The sequence below is a fragment of the Caretta caretta genome, chromosome 11 (genome assembly GCF_965140235.1).
Source record: "Caretta caretta isolate rCarCar2 chromosome 11, rCarCar1.hap1, whole genome shotgun sequence".
Taxonomy (NCBI): Eukaryota; Metazoa; Chordata; order Testudines; family Cheloniidae; genus Caretta; species Caretta caretta.
This window is the reverse complement of record NC_134216.1, coordinates 20,038,866-20,055,878: the sequence shown is the minus strand read 5'-3', so window position 1 is coordinate 20,055,878 and position 17,013 is coordinate 20,038,866. Positions and strand designations below refer to the sequence as shown.

Below are 17,013 nucleotides of genomic sequence, written 5' to 3'. Positions count from 1 at the left end.
CTATATCCTAACAGTTACGCTGGTGTAACACCACTGGAAGCCAGCAGCCTTGCACCAGTGTAACTGCAAACACAAAGGCTATGTCTACACAGCATTTTGGGGCGAGCTTTCTAGCCCAGGTCGACAGACTGGGGCTAGTGCGAGTGCTCTAAAAACAGCTGTACAGACAGCACTTTGAAGTTGTAGCTTGAGCAGGAATTCTGGGTCTGACGCCTGGGGAAGAGAGGTGGGCTTCAAAGCCCAAGCTCCAGCCAAACTTCAACTTCAAAGCACTGTCTATACAGCTGTTTTAGAGCGCTCCCACAAGGCCTGCTAGCCTGAGTGTGTTGAGCTGAGGCTCTAAAATGCTGTGTAGACATACCCAAAGTGCCATGCATGTAAGTAAAAAAAACGTTTGGGCCAGCATTACCCATACAACCTGCTGTTTTGAGCCGCTCCAGAAACCCGGCTTAGCTGGCATCACCAGAGCGACACAAGCCCGCCAAATTATATCAATGCATCTAGTCCTTCAACCCTCCGCCCTCCCCCCTACCCCCACTAAAAAGTCACAACAGACTACAATTGCATTCCAAGTAACAGATGCCATTTAGTGTAAGAGCAGAAGCTTAGCAAGTGAAAATAAAAAATACATATTTGGTGTTTTGTGTGTCTCATAAAAGCAAAAGATGTTTGTGTTAATTTCTTTCTTTAATTACCCATGAGCCAGATTCTGTAGTCCTTGTTTAAGCGAAATTCTCATTCATTTCAATGGGAATTTGAGGCTAGCTTCTGTGCTGTGCTACCTAACAGGGCTGCTGCAGAGGTCAAAATGGCCCCCGGGCTTCAGTGGGCGGCCTATAGCTTGTGCAGCAGCCCAGAACACTCATCACTTTCACCACTACAGGCATGCCTCTGACCGGCTCCTGTGCCAGGAGAGGTCTCTCCTCGCCCCCTGCAGCTCCTGTACAGCCTCCCTACACGGCTGTAGTAGCGTATGGGACAGGTGTCAGGACCAGAATTGGTCCCTTTGTGTGCACCACCCCCTACAATTCCAAAACCATAGGAAACTTAGGGCTGAAGTCCTCTCTCTGAGAAAACTCTGTGATTTTACACAACTTACTGTCAATACTTAGCCCTTGCGTAGCTCTATAATTTTTCTAACTCTTAACAAATTTAACTAATTAGTCTTCACAACACCACTGCACGTCTGCTCCTACTCCCCTAGTCACACAAATATGTATTACAGCAGACTGCCAGGTCTGCTATAGTTAAGGGTTAGACCGGCTTTTTGTGTACAGCTGGACTCTTCTAAGGGCTCTAAAAGCTGCAGTTACTCAGATTTGCATACATATTGGACCGGAAGTGTTCAAGTAGCTACCCTGAGAGCAGCATCAGGCCCAAAGTCAGCTGCCGGTAACCTGACCTCCTCCCCTGACATGCATTCCAGAGGGAGGCTACAGCAGGAGTTCAGGGATTTTCAGGGCCGGCCACAGTACAGCAGCCAGCCCTCCTTTCCTTACTTCTCTCTCTCAGGATGGGGTGTTGCACAGCTGGTTTCTCAACTCTTCTCATACAGTGAGATGCGGTGGCATTTCCTTTTTGGAATTGTGATGCAATGTCACCACACAGCATTACCATGCAAACCTCTAAAAAGATAGTAACTTCCCTTTTGTCAGACTGAAGTCCCTATTGCCCTGAACCACCAAAACACTTAAGCACATACTTAACTTTAATCTTGTCTGTAATCTGCTAAACTACAAGTTAAGCACATTCCTAAATCCTTTGCTGGAGCAGGCCCTGTGTTGACATTCTGTTTAATACATTTGAATAAAACTGTTTTGAACAGGTTGAGGTTTATACCAAAATTTGCCTTGCTTTCACCATAACCCACCGTGTCACTTAACTCCCAGTGCTTAGACCTCACACTGAGGAAGGCTGCATTAAAACATTTGTAAACTAGACTATGGGAGTTGCACATGTATGAACATTTGAACAACAGTATTTACAGAGTTTTATTATTCACTATAACTTGGATGATACGTAGTGTAATAGCTACAGTAGATACTGAAAATAATCAACAGCCACATTCTCCTTTGCTCTGCACTATGCAGTGAGGAGCAAGGTGGGGCAGAAATGCCCACAAACAAGTGGAAGGGGAAAGGACACTCCCTCCCTGGAAATCCACTGTGTAAGAACGGGGTAGGAAGGGCTCCATGGAATTGGGTTGCTGGGTAGGGCACAACTGGAAAGCAGCCCACATCAGCAGCTTGCTCCTGTCTGTGCCACACTGACTTTTGCTGCAAATCTAGCAGCAGATCATACAAACTGAAGGTTTTTACCTGTAGAAATTCCCTTCCATACATGTAATTTCTTTCCTGGGGATGGGGGGGATGCATAGCTACAGAAAATGAAGCCAATGGCCCCATGTTCTCAAAGGGTGTTGGGAATGGAGGGGGTTACCCTTTATTGGGATGGGCCAAGTTTCATGTCATTCTGTACAGTTTTTCCAGCAGATGCCCAAGAACCTCTGATTACACCATTCACACCTCTGCTTCAGCTGCATGCACCTTCATTCTGCACTAAAAGATGTACATTACATTCTGCTATAAATCGACCGAGTCCCAATTAAATCGGTGGATTAATACTGAGCTGCACGAGCTGAGGATCCAACCGGAAGAGGGTGAAGCACATATTATTTAACCTCATTGTTTCCACAATGTTAGTGCTGCATTGAGACTAAAGTAAGGGACAGTGCCTATTCAGTAACACATACTCTGAGACAGTGTTGTAGTGACTGGAGCATAGAGCTGCTGATTATACTCACAGCTCTAATGATGAATCTCTCTGTACACCTGGGTCTGTCAATAACCTCTATGCCTTCCTACTCCCATTTGTAAAATGGAGATAATAGCACAAACTTATTTACCAGCTTTTTAGGAGTGTTCTGAGGATTGATTAATTAGTTAACATTGTAAAGTGCTTCAGAGAGGAAAAGTGCTATCCAAGTACTGAGCATGGTTAACGAAAAGCCAGAGTACAGACAGGACATTTGGGATCAACTGTTAGTTACAGGTGAAAAGGAGAGCAATTATAAGCAGAAAGAGGTGAATATTGAATTTATCGTGGAATTGCTCAGAGTCTTGGACTAGCCCACTGGACGTATGCATCAAGCTGAAGTGACACTTTGTCTTAGTCCGAGAAACATCCCATCAGTGCAGGAACTGAAGTCTGTAATCACTTCAGAGAAAAGATTGAGCTATGGGAGTAGGAAGAAGATGTCTTGTGCAATGTTTTGAGCACATTAATGAGGCCAAGAACACAAAAAAGCCCTGATCAGACATTACAAAAGGATAAAGATCTTCCAAGAGATGGTGTTTGTGGGGAGGGCTTTAGAACAAAGGCCAAATGGAGATATTTCTAAACTGTTGCCAAACTCAAAAGCATTCATAGATGGGACCAGACATCCATGCCCACAGTTAGATCAGTTTATTTGACTCCCCTTTGAATCTGATTTAATCTTATTCATTCAGTCTGATAAAAGGAAAAACTAGACCTTGTTTAATGTTTGCAGAATTACTTCTGATGTCTTCTAATAAAGCATACTGATGTAAGCCACACTTGATAACAAGATTTCTGTATTAGGCTAGCAAAATCTCATTTTGCAGGACAACTGAACTGTCCATTGCAAAGAACAGACAAGTTATTGTTCATGTTTCTCCAAGGTTCTTGTTATTAAAATGGAAATTCTCCAAGCTTTGTACATACGTGCCCACATACCCTCTCACAAGGCTAGAACTGTCCTCTCTAATTCCAGCAGCTCATTTAGTAAATTGGTTCTCGCCATTATACTTTAGATAGCTTACTGAATAAGGCCAAGATAAACTTGGTATTTAGTGCAACCCTTCTGCCAGGGGGAGTCGGCAGCAACAAAGGTCAGGTTCAATATCTAGGCATTCCTCCTAACAATACAAAACAGAGCCATCTCAAGCGCCTACCCAGTAATCTCAAAAAACCTAACATCACCCCGGCCACCTCTAAGTGGCAATACTTCCCCACTCACAAGCACTGAGTCTGTGTATAACAAAAGAGAACTCTTAATAAAAGGGAAAGGGAATCCAGCGTTAATGTGGGAAAACATCACATTCAAAAGCATGTGACCATAAGCAAACCAGACCCCATATAATGTTGGTCAGTTGCCCACCCTGTGGTGGGAAAGCCCAATGAATGAATGGCCTTTTAACACAGCACTCCCCTCTCCCTCCTCTGCACCTCACACACAGTTGGCTGTCCTTGGTTAGCAAAGACCCAGAGTTCAGAGGTGCATTCACAGGTTTCACCTCCCCTGCACCCGGGGTTGGGGGGGGCAATTGAGCAATGCCTCTGCTGCTGTTTCTGCAAATGGCTCGCAGCTGCCACCGCTGGCCCCTTTGGCCGCCACCCCTCTGCTTGCTGCTCCCATGATGCCACATTCGGAGGTTCTACCACTTAACCCAGCCCTCGGTGATTTCAGCAAGTAGTGGGGAACCTCACAGCCAGCGTAGTCTCTGTGTTCACTGTCCTCACACAAGGTCTGAGCTTAGCTCTTAGACTAGCTCAGCAGTAATGTCAGCTCTAGGGATCACCAACTAGAAACAAAGACTGTCAGTTAAATCTAATCAGCTGTCACTAAACACTAGAAACAGGCAAGTCTAATGGTGTTTAGGATGCTTTGGGGAGAGTCCACATCACCAGGTAGGATGTCCCCCACCTACTCTCATCTTCACTTGGATTTGTCATCCCTATGCTCTGCTTAGCCAGTGAAGTTCAGTTGAGGGTGACCCTCCCCTCAGTCAGGGCATGCCAAGCACAATTCTGCGGCCCTTTACTCATACAATAACGATAACAACATTTTATTACCCCTGCATTCAAATACTAGAGTGATGTGTAACCCAACAAGCCAGAATTGATCATTTTGGCAATGCAGCTCCAGCTGCTGTGCACCTGGACAGAGTAGGCATGTCTATGCAAACATGGTCTGCTCCTGAAGTCTTTTCCCCCCAGCTCATCGCTAGATGTCAGGGAGAGCTCATTCAGACCCTGCTTACGTTAGTACAGTTAGCCCTATAGCAGATCAGCAGTACTATGCTATGTAATTACAGTCCATGAGTGAAAGATTTATGGCCTAATTTTTAAAAATCTCAATCTCATTTTTTGTCACCCACAAATAATTTTTGCAGATGCAGTACTTTATAGGTGCAAATAGGAACAATCTGCCTGTCTGATTGCACTTGCAGATGAGGTAGGTAGACTTCCAGATGCCTCAGCTGCACCCACAAATAACCATGCCCATAAAATTTCACATGCAATTATTTGTGGATCTCTTCCCTTCCGCACCCTCAAAAAGAGAGACCATGTCAAAGTTACTTTAAAAATTAGGCCCTTGAAACTCTTCATTGATCATCATTTTTACTGTTTTCTTTACAATATGTATCACTTTAATTTTGAACTGTGTTGTTTGATATATAAGAACATAAGAACGACCATACTGGGTCAGACCAAAGGTCCATCTAGCCCAGTATCCTATCTTCTGACAGCGGTCAATGCCAGGTGCCCCAGACGGAATGAACAGAACAGATAATCATCAAGTGATCCATCCCCTGTTGCCCATTCCCAGCTTCTGGCAAACAGAGGCTAGGGACACCATCCCTGTCCATCCTGGCTACTAGCCACTGATGGACCTATCTTCCATGAATTTATCTAGTTCTTTTTTGAACCCTGTTATAGTTTTGGCCTTCACAACATCCTCTGCATTTATCAACATTGAATTTCATCTGCCATTTTGTTGCCCAGTCACTCAGTTTTGTGAGATCCTTTTGTAGCTCTTTGCAGTCTGCTTTGGACTTAACTATCTTGAGTAGTTTCGTATCATCTGAAAATTTTGCCACCTCACTGTTTACCCCCTTTTCCAGATAAATTATGAATATGTTGTATAGTCCCAGTCCCAGTCCAGACCCCTGTGCAACTGTTTAATGTTATGGATATATATCTTGCACTTAGGCAATGCCTTTCATTTGCAAGGATCCCAAAATGTTACAGAATATACTGTAACTTTCCCTCCCCCCCCCCCCATGAAACATATGGCATATTTTGAGCACTTTTGTTTAAGTTGGTTTGTGCTTATTAATTTTTATGCTTGTCAGCACTGAGGGAGGGCCCCAACTTCTTGTTGATCAACACACTCTCCTGCACTCATCCCAGCTGCTGCTGGTGTTGTACTTGCTCTGTAAGCATGTTGCTGAGCAACATGCTGAGGCCTCCCTCTGTGTGGGGGCCTCAGGGAGCATCACTGCTGACCTCAGCACAGAAGAAAATAAATACTGATTTCAATTTATTTCAGCAGATTTCAGATCCACTAACATAGTGGAAATAAATGTACAGCAATAGTTTCATATTTTACTGTCTCACCCCCACACCTCCAATCACTACGTCACTCACCACTGTAATAGAGCCACCTCCAGGATAAACTATAGCAACTGTTTAACAGCTCAACCCCATACAGCAGTTTAGATAGCAAGTGAAAAAGCATCCTGTATCATGGGAAATTTAGGCTGATCAATTGTATTGCTTATCTTCAGAAAATTTCAATATGCCAGTGCTGACAGCCCTACTCTTACATAAAAGTGTCATGATATGTTGAATGACAACAAGTGGCCAGACTTAGAACTGACTAAATTTTTCATTGTGAACACTCTATTCAATGGCAGGTTTCAGAGTAACAGCCGTGTTAGTCTGTATTCGCAAAAAGAAAAGGAGGACTTGTGGCACCTTAGAGACGAACCAATTTATTTGAGCATGAGCTTTCGTGAGCTACAGCTCACTTCATCGGATGCAAACTGTGGAAAGTGCAGAAAACATTATATACAGAGAGACCATGAAACAATACCTCCTCCCACCCCACTGTCCTGCTGGTAATAGCTTATCTAAAGTGATCATCAAGTTGGGCCATTTCCAGCACAAATCCAGGTTTTCTCACCCTCCGCCCCCCCCCCCCCCACACACACACACACAAACTCACTCTCCTGCTGGTAATAGCCCATCCAAAGTGACCACTCTCTTTAAAATGTGTATGATAATCAAGGTGGGCCATTTCCAGCACAAATCCAGGTTTTCTCACCCCCCACCCCCCTCCAAAAACCACACACACAAAGTCACTCTCCTGCTGGTAATAGCTTATCCAAAGTGACCACTTTCCTCACAATGTGTATATTCCTACCTACATGCCTCCAGCTTTCACCCTGACCACACCATATGATCCATCGTCTACAGCCAAGCTCTGCAATACAACTGCATTTGCTCCAACCCCTCAGACAGAGACAAACACCTACAAGATCTCTATCAAGCATTCTTACAACTACAATACCCACCTGCGGAAGTGAAGAAACAGATTGATAGAGCCAGAAGAGTTCCCAAAAGTCACCTACTACAGGACAGGCCTAACAAAGAAAATAACAGAACGCCACTAGCCGTCACCTTCAGCCCCCAACTAAAACCCCTCCAACGCATTATTAAGGATCTACAACCTATCCTGAAGGATGACCCAGCACTCTCACAAATCTTGGGAGACAGGCCAGTCCTTGCCTACAGACAGCCCCCCAACCTGAAGCAAATACTCACCAACAACCACATACCACACAACAGAACCACTAACCCAGGAACCTATCCTTGCAACAAAGCCTTTTGCCAACTGTGCCCACATATCTATTCAGGGGACACCATCAAAGGGCCTAATAACATCAGCCACACTATCAGAGGCTTGTTCACCTGCACATCCACCAATGTGATATATGCCATCATGTGCCAGCAATGCCCCTCTGCCATGTACATTGGTCAAACTGGACAGTCTCTACAGTATCCTGTAAAAGAATAAATGGACACAAATCAGATGTCAAGAATTATAACATTCATAAACCAGTCGGAGAACACTTCAATCTCCCTGGTCACACAATCACAGACATAAAGGTCGCTATCTTACAACAAAAAAACTTCAAATCCAGACTCCAGCGAGAAACTGCTGAATTGGAATTCATTTGCAAATTGGATACTATTAATTTAGGCTTAAATAGAGACTGGGAGTGGCTAAGTCATTATGCAAGGTAGCCTATTTCCCCTTGTTTTTTTCTACCCCCCCCGTCCCCGACAGTCTGGTTAAACTTGGATTTATGCTGGAAATGGCCCACCTTGATTATCATGCACATTGTAAGGAGAGTGGTCAGTTTGGATGAGCTATTGCCAGCAGGAGAGTGAGTTTGGGGGGGGGAGGCGGGTGAGAAAACCTGGATTTGTGCTGGAAATGGCCCACCTTGATTATCATGCACATTGTAGGGAGAGTGGTCACTTTGGATAAGCTATTACCAGCAGGAGAGTGAGTTTGTGTGTGTGGTTTTTGGAGGGGGGTGCGGGGGGGTGAGAAAACCTGGATTTGTGCTGGAAATGGCCCACCTTGATTATCATACACATTGTAAACGGAGTGGTCACTTTGGATGGGCTATTACCAGCAGGAGAGTGAGTTTGTGTGTGTGGGGGGCAGAGGGTGAGAAAACCTGGATTTGTGCTGGAAATGGCCCAACTTGATGATCACTTTAGATAAGCTATTACCAGCAGGAGAGTGGGATGGGAGGAGGTATTGTTTCATGGTCTCTGTGTATATAATGTCTTCTGCAGTTTCCACAGTATGCATCCGATGAAGTGAGCTGTAGCTCACGAAAGCTCATGCTCAAATAAATTGGTTAGTCTCTAAGGTGCCACAAGTACTCTATTCAATAAATGTATCACTCCGTCCCTTTATGTGTGTTACCCATGAATGGATCACAATTTTCATAAATCTGTTCCTTATTAAAAATCATTGTACAACTGGTTTTATGAGCCCATTTGAGCTAAGGATTGTTTGTGAACTGTTCTGTAAACAGCATTCAACATTTGTGATTTGTGACTGGCAAAGCACATCAAGTGCTCTATTCCCCATCTGATTGACCTAACTTCTATAAACTACTACCCACTTCCACCTAAAGCAGATGAAGACAAAAATTCTGTCTTGATTAAACTAATCTTGGCTACCAGCCTGATATTCACGTTTCAGAAATGTTTGCAACTGGCAACTAAAGGAGTATAAATACACTGAATTGAGTGAAACCTTTATGGAAAAGTCCTGCAGAATTTGATCGCTATGGACCCAACTGGTTTAAATGCTACTTTTCTACAGAATTTATGGCAGTGGTGAATCAGGCAAGATGGCCCAGATCTCCACCTTACAGCACACAATACAACTTCAGAAGCAACTTTAAGCCTACAGACCGCTCTAACCTATGCTGGAAAACTAGCCCTGGGATTGGGGGAGTGCAAAGGGAACAGCTGAAGATCTAGCCCACAATGTCTAGCTCATGGAGCATAAGGACTAGAAATGGCTCCTTTCTACCAGCGAAGAGGTGCTGAGAGTTTCCCTCTTTTCTAATGATACAAGACTTTAGTTTCTAGCCCAGGTACCAACCCTTAAAACAGCAACAGAAATTCTGCATAGAAAAAGATAGTTTAGATAATTTTAGGAGATTTCTACAAAGTATCTGTATAATTCTCTTCTTTTGGTGGCTGCATAGCTGAACTAATGGTACTAAAGCAACTGTTGCAGGCATATGTACACATGTATAGCAAAGAACACTAATATAATATTTGTGAACTGCTCTAATAGTTTAGCAGTGAAATGTACATCTTATCAAAATAAATGAAAGTGCCCAATAGTTTAAAATTTCTATCCGCACGTGTAACTCACACGTGGCTTCATCATCTACAAATAATTTGTGCAGCCCTCCCAAATTGATGCAACTAATGAATTTATACTACCATATCACCATGTACTCACTTTCTCTCAATCCAGTATATAGTATAGATTTATGCTAAAACATTTCACTTGATGTGTATTCTAAATGCCTTTGTGTAAATGTGTTAACAGTCCTATTGCTGTGCCCATATCACTATCACTAACAGCTCTAGGCTAGATTCTTCAAGCCATTATCGGATTCAGTAAAAGTATATTATTTTGCTCAAGCTCTGAATATAACATCTGTTCTATTCTTTTACAGTTAGTAAATACCTTCTTCCCTTGACTCCTCAGGCTTCTATCTCTCCCACCTTGCATCGTGGGTAGTCAGTTGCACCGTAGCAACGTGAGTGTGAAGGTATACTGGATTAGAATGGCATCAGTTTGCACCCACTTTGACACGGCATACATGACTACTCCAGGTGGAAAGCGGGGCAGACCCATGAGCTTTGTACGTCAAAATCTTTTTCTTGCATAGGTTGTCACATCAGACATTGCCTGCAACAAATCTTTAAGGTTCAGAAAATCACTGACTTTCCAATGTCTATATAACATACATTCGCAACTAGTAAAGACAGCATTATTAATTTTCCTTGCCTCGTATAATTACTGACTAATTAGATTACATGATTAGTAGAAGCCATATTTTAAAAAGGATATACAAGAATTTGAACACCTTCTTTCTAGGCCATATTCACTAGCTATTCGAAGAATGTTGCAGTGACATCAGCTGTCAGTTTGATTCCAGTCATTTCTCCTCTACATTTTGCATTCACTCTAAATCTCTTTATTGGAAATGTAATATTTTGTGCCATTAGTACCTTCCCTAATATTTGAGAACTCCTTCTACAGTTATGTGTTGGCTTCTTTCTTATTATAGCAGTATCATTCGTATGTGCACTTAATCTGATCATATCATAAGTGTCATTATAAAAGCACATACTAGGGGCATGTCCATTACTCATAACAATTCATTCAGGGCTGAATCTTAGCAAACAAGTTCTTTCAGCCTGGAATGGAGTTTGCTCTTGACAAAACTTGTTTAAATATTTTTAAGTTTACAGGAATAACAGGATGAGAAGCTATTGGGCTTAGATATTATTGCTCTCTACAGTGATAGCACAATGTGTAAAGAGAACAAGTTACTATTGGGCCCAGTTTCCTCTCATTCTGGTTTTAGACTGTAGGTGTTACTTTGATTTAGACTGGTGTAAGAGGACAACTGCACCCATTTCGTTTAGAATACGCTGAGGAAGGTACTGAATTCATGTGATCGAGCTCTGCGCTAGGACTCAGCAGATCTGGGGTCCACTCCTGGTTCTAGCACAGTGTTCCTCTGTGACCTTGGGCAAGTCTCATAGTCTACCCCTCCCTTAGTGTTCCCCATCTGTGAAATGGAGCTAATACTACTTTGCTGGCCCACAGTAGAGTTGTGAAGCAAATTCATTCATATCTGTGAGATTCTCTTATGCTAGGAGGATTAAAAACCCTATAAATCAATAAGGCTGCTACTGAGTATGTGAACACAAGGAGCTCTTTTCTGATCTGTCCTCAGGGTCAGCATTGGTCAGGAACCGGCTGAGCTTTAGTCCCTCCCCCAAATTGTATTCACCATATGACATCTGGATTTTTAAGTGTTTGAGTCTACCCTGCTATCTTCAGAAGCTGCCTACAAAGCTGATTTTGCCTCATTTCCTCTGCAGAAAGCAATATACCAAGAGAGGAGGAGGAGGAAGAGGCACAGAAAATGTCTGGCTGTAGAAGGCCAAACTTCTTGGAGACCTCCACACATTTGCATGCACACGCACACATATACATGCTGCTGGATGATCCCTGTCCGAGTGCCCTCAATAGGGCTGCCAAGCTCTCCTGTCCCCTCTCCCATGTGGGTGGGGAGGATAAGAAAATTCACAGTTTATAGAATAGATAGATTATAAAGCTATTGTGATAATCTAGTCTGACCTCCTGTATAACACAGGCCATAGGTCTTCCTGAATTAATTCCTGGTGGAACAAGACAATCTCTTTTAAAAAGCCATCCAGTCTTGATTTTAAAATATTCAGTGATGGAGAAACAATCTAAGCTCTTGGTAAATTATTCCAATGGTTAATTACCCTCACCGTTAAAAAATTGCACCTTATTTCTAGCCTACTTTGTCTAGCTTCAACTTTCAGCCATTGGATATTGTTATACCTTTGTCAACTAGATCAAAGAACCTTCTATTATCACATTTCTGTTCCCCATGTAGGTACTTACAGACTGATAAAATCAGTCCATAACCTTCTCTTTGATGAATTAAATAGATAGAGCTCCCTGAGTTTATTAGTCTCAAGCTTGTTTTCCATCCTTTAATCACTCCATGGGAGCTGTACTGAAGATAGTGAATCGCAGGAGGCTGGGAGATCAGGTTCAGTTTATCTAAGCATCCAAGAGCCTTATTTTTCTCCCTCTGACACTACTGACTTCATTGGAGTTAGAATAGTTTTAAACCCATGTTAGAGGAGAATCGGGCCAGGCATTTGGAAATGTATCTGAAAACTGGGGAAGGCAGACCACAAGAATAGCCTCTCTCATGAGATTTCCATGAGGCCTGCCCCTCTGCTTCTGGGCATGGATGGAAATATGCATGCAGTCTCTGATGATATTTCAGTACTTCTGCTTCCAGATTCGGCAAAGCATCAGGAAAAAAAAAAACAAAAAAACCCCCCAAACCTCCAGAATCTTAATAAAGGCCTTAATTCAAGATCAGTTCTTGCAATGAAGAAAAGTTGAGAGAACTGTTACCTTCTCTGAACTAATTAACCCAGCCTACATCAATCCCAAGTCATTTGTTAAAATTCATATAATTCTGTAGCGTATCCTCCTTATTCTCCACTTCTACCAGTACGTCTCACAATGTTCAGAGGCAAATAAGTGAAATACTAGTAAAATTTAGTACCACAGATATTCATTCCACTCCAAGTTACAGCTGTGACTTGCACGGGAACAGTACCTACAGCCTTTGTACGTCATCATCATGAGCAATGGGCAACAGAGGATAATTAAACTGACACACTGTTTCTGAGTAGCTGAATGCACATAGTATAGTTAGAAAGAAAAAAAAAAAGATAATAGTTACTTCAACATGACTTACCACTATAGGCTCCAAAAGTGCCCTTCAGAGTGCTCGTGGGTCCACCTCATAGATGTGCACATGCCCCAGACTCTGTGGCAGCCTGTTGTCCATCTGGTGTGTCTCACTGCAGCCCTGTTTAACCCTCTGCCTCTCAAGAATGAGTGGGAGTTAGAGTCTATAAGAAACAAACTGCAGACTTTAATAGATTAAGATTTAAAGGGACACAGCCAAATTGAATGTGTGTGTGTGTGTGTTTGTGTGTGTGATATATATAGTGTCAAACAAACAAATATATTTATTTTGTCAAACAAACAAAAACAAGCTTTTATAAAATCCTGATATTACTAACATTTCCACAAACAATTAAAAAAAAATCTGGGGGGACAGATATTAAACAAATATTGCCATGTAGTGTTTGAAACTCCATGCTTGCCTGTTCTGTTCTATCCCTCTGAAGCACCTGGCATTGGCTATTGTTGGAAGACAGGATTCTGGGCTAGATAGACCATTGGGCTGCCCTAGTTTGGCCATTCTTATGGAAACCCAAATGTTGCACTCCTAAGGACCTGAAAGTGAAATTGCCTGTCAAAAGAGAAAAACTCATCCCCAGTAATTTTCATTTTCCACAATAAGAGAAATACAAAGTGTAAACTTAGGGCCAGTCATCGAACAAGCTTAAATTGCTTCCCTAGATAAGGCCAGGCTACAATTAATTCCCTAAAACACTCATTTCACAATTGATTTCACTGTGTACTTCCATAAATGTGTGCACAAATATGGAATTTCACAGTGAAATATCAGCACAAACCCAAACCTCCATAGCTACTACTTATTGGTAGTATGTACATAGATCATCCCACCATCCCATCAGCAGTATTATAACTTAGCTGTAAAGTACAATAGCAGCTTTTCAGTTACATATAACTCCGTTATTTTTAATTGGAAGTGAGTCTGGAAACTACAGTAGCTTTAACTAGAAAGTTCCCACTTCCAAAGTTCACCCATTTTCACATGCATGCACAAAAGTCTTTAAAGCTTTTCTGGGACTGAAAAATGTTTTTTTCCCTTCTTTTTAACCAGGACTCAAAAACAGTGAATGGAGTTTGCTCGAACATTAAACTAAAGGCACATGTGGACTGAGGCCAGGGATGGAAGATTTTCTTTGAAAAGGAGAATTTTTCAGAAATCTATGAGCATGTAAAAACAGGGGCTGTAATGAATGTCTGAACATATTATAAACTATAGCATTGGCTGCCAGCAAATGATACAATAAGAAAGTGGCTCTGTACTACCTATAGAAATTGGTATTTTCCAATGAGTCATTCTTTGAATTCCTATTCCTGTCAAAGTGTGGGTAACTGACAGTCTTATGATCAGCACTGTAGCCCTTTCACTCGCCTTTCTTATCTATAGGAATGTTTCCTGCTCTCCCTTGCCAGCCAACCCCTCACCTCAATCCAGTCAGTACCATTGCAGGCAGTCTGCTTGTATCATTGCTTTTTTCAAGCCTCATATCCTCCCAAGATATTCTCCCACCCAGCTCCTCCTGTTCAGTCTCTCATTCATGCAGGCTTTGTATTGCAGTTAGTTAAAACCCCAGCTATTTTCCTGATTAAATAAATGGTGATCTGGTAATTTCAAAGATACCATGGTTTTATGAAATAGCTACACTACTATTTTGATTCTTATTCGTCTTTCGTTTACATAGAGACAAAGGCATCCCTGTTTCTTTATGTGTTTGTTTTTTTTCTTAAGATGGAATCCTCTGTGCCATCTTTATACTTAAGTATTGCTCTCGTATGGGCCATAGCCTTAGGTTCTTTGTTAGCTTTAATTCAGTCGGTGCACAGGAAAATTCTTAGCAAAGTCATTGGGCATTTGCCTGAGTAAGAAATAAGGAAAAACTAAGCCAAGGACCAAGTCAAGGAGTTTGCTCCAGTTCCAGAGATAGGCAGCAACTGCAGCTGGAAATCTGTGTCGAGTTCTCTCTATTCAAGAAGGTTGTTGATAAATTGGAGAGGGTTCAGAGAAGAGCCACAAGAACGATTAAAGGATTAGTGATTGACTCAAAAGAGCTCAGTCCTATTTAGCATAAAAAAGAGAACGCTAAAGGGCGAATTGAATACGGTCTATAAGTATCTACATGGGGAACAAATATTTAATAATGGGCTCTTCAATCTAGCAGAGAAAGGTATAACACGATCCAGTGGCTGGAAGTTGAAGATAAACAAATACAGACTGGAATTAAGGCGTGACATTTGTTTTAAAACAGAAGAGTAATTAACCATTGGAACAAATTTACCAAGGATTGTGGTGGATTCTCTACCACTAGCAATTTTTCAATCAAGATTGGTTGTTTTTCTAAAAGACATGCTCTAAGAATTATTTTGGGAAAGTTCTATGACCTTGTTTACAGGAGATCAGACTAGATGATCACAATGGTCCCTTCTGGCTTTAGAATTTATGAATCAGTGAATCCCACCTGTTTTCTCCAGCTGCCCCAAGAGTAGAGATTCCTTCATTTTCAAATAGCAGCTGAATCCTTCAAATCAACCAAATTATGACTGTGTTCAAATAAGACACTCTCCATATTGGGGGGAGGGATAGCTCAGTGGTTTGAGCATTGGCCTGCTAAACCCAGGGTTGTGAGTTCAATCCTTGAGGGGGCAATTTAGGGGTCTGGCCCAAAAATTGGGGATTGGTCCTGCTTTGAGCAGGGGGTTGGACTAGATGACCTCCTGAGGTCCCTTCCAACCCTGATATTCTATGATTCTATGTAATACAGAGAGAAAAGGCCAAAAAAAGTCATTCTCTTCTAGCCACAACCATGAAAAGTCAAACTGAAATGGGCTCTAAGAACTATGCAGGCTAAACATTAATAGGTATTTGACCTCACACAATAGAGCCCAAGTTCTCAGTTCATAAACCTTTGAGCCTTCACATTGTATGTACCCCGCAGCTTGGTCTTTTCTTCTAAGAACCAACGTGGACTCTCTTACAAGTTCAGTCAAACTCCCTCGGCTCATCCTCATGGTCCTCCACAGGGAGCAGCAACAGCCACTTTATAACCCTTGATTAGTGTTCAGACCTCACGCACATCAGGAAATAGCCTTATAACCCCCCATCCCCTGGGCATCTCCATATTGCCTCATCTTTCATTAACTGTTTGTTCTCTTTCCTTTACCACCTAAATGGGACCTAGTAGGCACTGGGAATTGCAAAGGGGGGCTGGGTCATTTTTTTGATCTTGGATACTAATGGAACCTTTCTGAAGTAGGTAAAAGGGCCCTTTATAATTGTGTGCACCGACATCCTTTCTAGTGGAAAATCAATTAGAATTCTAGTTACTTCTTCTAAACTCTTAGAGGCAAAGCACTGTATGGGGTGGTGGTGGTGGAGGGGGATATCGGGTTCCCAGCTGGGGTGTGGGTATGTGGCTGGCTGCCTATAACAGAGGAGAATGTACGATCCCTAGAACAGTATCAGCCATGTCACAGCTAGTTAAAAATAAAAAATCAGTGCATTACTGTTATTAATATATTTTAAAAGCCATCTAGTTAATTTGGTTTCAGAGTAACAGCCATGTTAGTCTGTATTCGCAAAAAGAAAAGGAGTACTTGTGGCACCTTAGAGACTAACCAATTTATTTGAGCATAAGCTTTCGTGAGCTACAACTCACTTCATCAGTAGCTCACGAAAGCTTATGCTCAAATAAATTGGTTAGTCTCTAAGGTGCCACAAGTACTCCTTTTCTAGTTAATTTGCTGAGGGGCAGTGTAACAAGAGACCTTCTTATCTTTTGAGACCAGCTTTTTTTTTTTTTCAAAAATGATTTTTGGGATACCCAAAGATTTCCATAGGATGGGTGCTCAGTGATTTCTGAAAATCAAGCCTATTTCAAAAGGCCTATATTTGGGCTCCCCAAAATTGAGACCTCCAGAATCATGAGTCACTTTTGAAAACCTGGGCCATTACATTTAGTTTAACAATCTACTTCAAATGAGGCTTGATGAGCCCCCAGCCAAAAGTTTGGAACTATTTTCTTGCAGACTAACAGAATGATGGAACT

The 17,013-nt window shown here is 42.1% G+C and overlaps 1 protein-coding gene across 3 annotated transcripts in view; it reads right to left on the bottom strand.

The window, feature by feature from the left end:
- Positions 1 to 13,085, bottom strand: part of HNMT (histamine N-methyltransferase) — a 49,690-nt gene extending 36,605 nt beyond the window's left edge. For 2 of the 3 annotated variants that reach the window (XM_048870349.2, XM_048870350.2), the window contains exon 1: positions 12,963 to 13,085. The gene's annotated coding sequence lies outside the window, so the exon portion shown is untranslated. Of the gene's footprint in view, positions 1 to 7,779; positions 7,872 to 12,962 lie in introns of all 3 variants that reach the window. The other variant, XM_048870351.2, reaches the window with a different exon arrangement.
- Positions 13,086 to 17,013: the final 3,928 nt, after the last annotated feature.